The sequence below is a fragment of the Theobroma umbraticum genome, unplaced genomic scaffold (assembly GCF_002168275.2).
Source record: "Theobroma umbraticum cultivar Fairchild unplaced genomic scaffold, ASM216827v3 scaffold_95.0, whole genome shotgun sequence".
Taxonomy (NCBI): domain Eukaryota; kingdom Viridiplantae; phylum Streptophyta; class Magnoliopsida; order Malvales; family Malvaceae; genus Theobroma; species Theobroma umbraticum.
This window is the reverse complement of record NW_018397257.1, coordinates 8,480,370-8,486,369: the sequence shown is the minus strand read 5'-3', so window position 1 is coordinate 8,486,369 and position 6,000 is coordinate 8,480,370.

The following is a 6,000-nucleotide window of genomic DNA, read 5'->3' as shown; positions in this document are numbered from 1 at the left end:
CAAGTGTTCGTCAAACAACTCATGTATATATTTATGCATTTCTTACTTCAGGCAATATAATTCATATTAACCAAGTTTTCTATTTTTTTCCTCTATTGCTCCTTTACTTTCTTTCTCTGCATATTTGATGCTTTCTGTTATGAATTGGTAAGAACATGGTATCAGAGAAGTGAATTGATCCTTAAGTCATTTAAATTCTTGCAAGCAATCTCAAAATCTCATCTTCCATCTACTATAACTAAACTCTTTCAAACAATGTCAAGTTCAACCTCAACTGTTTCACAGTCACCTCCTTCATTTGATGGTTCAAACTATGCTGTTTGGGCCATAAAAATGAAAGCATTTCTAAAAGGTGTTAATCTTTGGAATGCTGTTGAGTTTGAGACTAAATTACCAGTGCTGAAGGAGAATGCCACATAGGCACAAGTGAAGCAATATGAAGAAGACATTGCAAAGAGATATAGAGCTCTGTTTTTCATACACTCAACTGTGTCTGAATCGGTTTTTAATAGGATAATGGGATGTGAGACTGCAAACCAGGCTTGGAGTAAGCTTAAGAAAGAATTCTTGGGGTCTACAAGGAGCAAAAAGGTGCGTTTGCAAAATCTCAGAAGGAAATATGAGCTTGTAAGAATGAAAGAGAATTAGATGGTAGGAGAATTTGTTGAAAATTTGATGAAATTGGTAAATCAGATCAGACTCATAGGGGATTCTCTCACTGACTTAAAGGTGGTAGAGAAGATTATGTTAAGCTTACCAGAAATGTTCGATCCCACAATAACTTCTCTGGAGCAAGTAAAGGATATTACATAGCTTTCAATATCAGACTTGGTTAGTGCTTTAGAAGCTGATGAACAGAGGAAGGCAGCAAGAAGAGATGAAAGAGTTGATCATGCATTGGCAGCTCGTGCAAAAGGTAAAGCTCCTGTTGATATTTCATTTAAAAAGAATTCAAATGAAAATAAAGAAAAAGACAAAGCTGGTACAGCTACTGGAAGGTTTCAAAACAAAAAAGGCAAGTTTTCAGTCTGTTCTTATTGCAAAAAAAAGAAGTCATTCTGAAGCCTATTGTTGGTTCAGACCTTGGGTCAAATGCAATGCATGTAAGCAGCTAGGACATGTAGAAAAGGTTTGCAAGAATAAGCTGAAACTGCAGACAAAAAACCATAGATTGCAAAACAAGTTGAGAAAGCTGAAGTTGCAGAGGAAGTTTTGTTCATGACTATTGAAGTTTTTAACTCAACAAATAATAATCACTAGCTTCTTGACAGTGCATGTTCTAATCATATGACTTCAAAGGTTGAGTTATTCTCTGAACTGGACACTGATCATTTTTCTTCAGTTAAAATTGAAAATGGTTTTGTACTGGATGCTGTAGGGAAAGGAACAGTTGCAATCCAAACTGCTTCAGGCACCAGGTATGTTTTGAATGTTCTTCTGGTTCTTGAAATAACTCAAAATTTATTAAGTGTTGGCCAGTTAGTTGATGAAGATTATATGTTGGTATTTAAAAACAATGCATGCACAGTTTATTAACCTTTTGGTGTTTATATGATGTCTGTTCCTATGGTGAGAAATTGTTTTCCTATTAAATGGGGAAATTTGTGCTTGTCTGCAAGAGAATCTTCATCAGAACAAACCTATTTGTGGCACAAAAGGTTAGGCCACTGTAATTATAGGTCTTTACTGCAAGCAAGTGCCTCTGGTTTATTGTTGGATCTTCCTAAATTGCATGGAGATGGTCTTATATGCAGCTCCTCCTGTCAGTATGGTAAGTTGACTAGAAGGTCTTTTCCTAAGTCAAGCTTGAATAGAGTAGAACATAGATTGGAATTAGTTCATTCGGATGTTGCTAGACCCATGAGTGAGCCATCTTTAAATGGAAGCAAATATTTTGTTATTTTCATTGATGATATGTCAAGAATGACCTAGATTTATTTTATACAGCATAAGTCAGAGGTGTTTGCAGTGTTTCAGAAATTTAAGGCAAAAGTTAAAAATGAATCAGGTTGCAAGATCAAGACACTGAGAACAAATAATGGAGGTAAGTATACTTCTTCAGAGTTTACAAGCTATCTGGCGAAGGAGGGTATTCATCATCAATTAACAGCTCCATATTGTCCTGAACAGAATGGTGTTAGTGAGAGGAAGAACAGAACAATGGTTGAGATGTCCAGGTGTCTTTTGTTTGAGAAAAGCTTCCCAAAAACTTCTGGGCTGAGGCAGCTAATACAACAGTTTATCTGCAAAATATTTTAATCTCTCAAGCTGTAAATAATGAAACTCTTTATGAAGCTTGGTATAGCATCAGACCTTTTGTGGATAACTTGAGGATCTTTGGATCCATTTGTTATCTCCATGTTCCTAAAGAACTTAGAGATAAGCTCCAGCCCAAGGCAAATTTGGGAATTTTTATAGGTTACAGTCAATAATCTAAAGCCTACAAAGTTTATCAAATTGAATCTGGTAAAGTTTCTGTTAGTAGACATGTAGCATTTGATGAAGGAGCATACTGGAACTGGGAGAAATATCAAGTGCAATATACCAGATTTTCAGATGAAGATGTTAACCCTCAACCTGTAAGCAGTGATGAGATGCTTGATACAGATCAAAATGTAGATGAACCTCCAATGAGAGGTACTCGATTGTTACAAGAGATTTATGAAAACTGCAATGCAGCAATATCTGAACCTACTACATCTGAAGAAGCAATTGTGTTACCAGAATGGAAAGAAGCAATGAAAGAGGAAGTGAACATGATAAATCTCAACAAGACATGGAGTTTAGTGGAGAGGCCTAAGCATCATCATGTTCTTGGAGTGAAATGGGTATTTAGAAAGAAATTGAACTCTGATGGTTCTCTGAACAAGCATAAAGCAAGGCTTGTTGTCAAAGGCTTTGCTCAACTGCCTGATGTAGATTATCATGAAACATTTGCGCCTGTTGCAAGAATGGATACCATTCGAATTGTTGATAGCATTGTCAGCTAACTTTAAATGGAAAATATTCCATCTGGACATTAAATCTGCTTTCTTGAGTGGTGATTTGCAGGAAGAAATTTTCATTGAGCAACCTTATGGTTTTGAAATTGAGCCTCACCGAGACAAGGTGTACAAACTTCATAAGGCACTCTATGGTTTGAAGCAGGCACCACGTGCCTAGTACTGCAAGTTTGATGACTATTTAAAGAGTCAAGGATTTCAGAAGAGCAGTAATGAAGCTACCTTGTATATACAGAAGGCTGGTGATCAAAATCCTTTGATTATCTCATTATATAATGATGACATGTTAGTTGCAGGAGGAGATGATCAGAGAATTGCAAAACTCAAGCTTGAAATGCAAAACAGATTTAAAATGATTGATCTGAGACAGATGAACTATTTTTTGGGACTACAGATTCTTCAAAGCAATACAGGAATTCATATGTCCCAATCAAATTACATTAGTGAAGTTCTGGACAAGTTAAAAGTGTCAGATTGCAATATTGTAGGAACTCCACTTGTTACTCATGAAAAGCTGTCAGTTGATAAAGGATCTGTGCTTGAAAATCCTTCAACATTTAGAAGCTTGATAGGATCTTTGCTTTATGTTTGTGCTTCAAGACCTGACCTGATGTTTGCTGTGAGTTATCTGTCCAAATTTATGCAGGTTCCAACCACTCAGCACTTTTCAACAGCTAAAAGGGTGCTTAGATATTTAAAAGGCACTATTAATCTTAGTCTTCAGTTCGCTTATTCTGATGAAAAATCAGTTGAGTTAGTTGGTTTCTCGGATAGTGATTGGGCAGGCTGTGTGGATGACTGCAAAAGCACTTCTGGATATGTGTTTACACTTGGAAATGGTGTTTTTTGTTGGAATTCAAAGAAGCAAGAGACTACTGCTCAATCCTCTGCAGAAACAGAGTATATAGCAGCAGCTACAGCTGCAAATCAAGCTATCTGGGTGAAGAAAATTTTAACTGATCTTGGCTTTTTTCGTGTGCCTCCAGTTAGGTTGTATGTGGACAACAAATCTGCTATTGCCATGGTGAAAAATCCTGTTTTCCATAGCAGAACAAAGCATATCAAAGTTAAATACCATGCCTTGAGAGAAGCTGAGAAGAATCAAGAGATATCTATTCAGCATTGTAACTCCAGTGATCAACTTGCAGACATTCTGACTAAATCCCTGCATCTGTCCCGGTTTGAAGAACTGAGGAGAACATTAAATGTTCAACAAGCTAGTGTTTAGGAGTGTTGAGATAAAAACTAGCTTGAGTGTTATTTTGTTTAAATATGTTTTGTACAAGTGTTCGTCAAACAACTCATGTATATATTTATGCATTTCTTCCTTCAGGCAATATAATTCATATTAACCAAGTTCTCTGTTTTTTTTCTCTATTGCTCCTTTACTTTCTTTCTCTGCATATTTGATACTTTCTGTTATGAATTGGTAAGAACACTAAGAACCCTTAAGCCCAATTTAGTCATCCATGATTTTTTGCAACCATGGGCAGCAGCAGCAGCAGCTGAGCATGATATTAGAGCTGTCATGTTCATAGCTACTGGTGCTACAGGTAGCTCTTCAGCGGTCCACTATGCGAAGAACCCTACCATGGAACATGCTATCCAGGAAGCTGAATTCAAGAAATCTCTTCAGTGGTTTGATGGTACAGAAAATGGTATCACGGACAAAGAGTTTCTTGGAATGCTTAGGAAGATCGTCTAACATGGTATTGATCAAGTCATCAAGAATGATTGAAGCTTCGTGCGTTGATTATATGTCAGTTTTACTAGGGAAGCAGGTGGTTCCTCTTTCAATGGCTGAGCAAGAAGGAACCTGCTTCAGTTGTCTTAGTTTTCTTTTTGAAGTGAGTGTTTTCTTTCAAAGAAAGAGGAGGAGGAGATAGCTCTTGGGCTAGAACTTAGCAAGGTGAGCTTTATATGGGTTGTGAGATTTCAAGGTGGAGATTATAACATTTGTACCCCTGAAGCCTTATCGGAATGCTGTTCTGAGAGATTTGAGGAGAGAGGCTTTATATTGCAAAGATGGGCTTCACAGGCAAAAATACTTGGGCATTCAAGCATAGGGGGATTTGTGAGTCATTGTGTCTGGAATTCAACCGTAGAAGGAATGATCTATGGTGTACCAATCATAGCCATGCCTATGAAGCATGATCAGCTTTTTAATGCCAAGTTGGTGACAGAGCTTGGTGTGGGCATGAAGGTGCCAAGAGAGAATGGCAAGCTTAAAAGTGAGGAAATTGTAAGGATTCTCAATGAAGTGACGGTGCAAGAAGTGGGGAAAGAATTGAAGGCTAGAGCTAAAGACGTCGGCCAAAGGTTGAGAGTGAAAGGAGAAGAAGAGACAAACTTAGCACTGGACCAAATACTGCAGCTTAATAATAGCTTTTGAAAGCATCAAAGACTACCTAAATACATGCGACAGATCAGGCCTTTAATAAGCAGAATTCAATCTATGTATTTCATTTTTCTAATAAAAGTTGCAATTTTTAGTTGCTTCAGTAATCTTGAAGGAACAGAGATTTATTTGTAAATTCCAGGATTAGCCAGAAATCGTTAGTTGCTTAGATTGCAGATATATCTTTGTTCTACTGTCATTGTTCTAGAAAGCCTAGCTAGTAGGTTTCTCTGCGGTGGCCTTTGGTTAATGAAAATTAACATTAATTAATCCAATGAATTGATATTTTCATAATTTAAGAACCAAAGTTCAACTTTGTCTTACATCATTCACTTTTGATCTTCTCCAGAATGTATCTGTGTTAATCGATAAATTCAAATTCTCTAATCCTAATGAAGTGATCTTAAGAAAAGCTTAAGGAAAATGAAAAAGGCCAAACTTGAGCAAGAACTGTATTCTGGGACGATGATGACTGACATGTAAACCTTTCTGAAATATGTTGGGAGTTGAGACATAGTTGGCAAATTCTAGGCTCCAAACAAAACAATCAGCCAAGCAGAAAGCTCATAATTTGACTCTTAAAATGTCCAAGGTCACTAA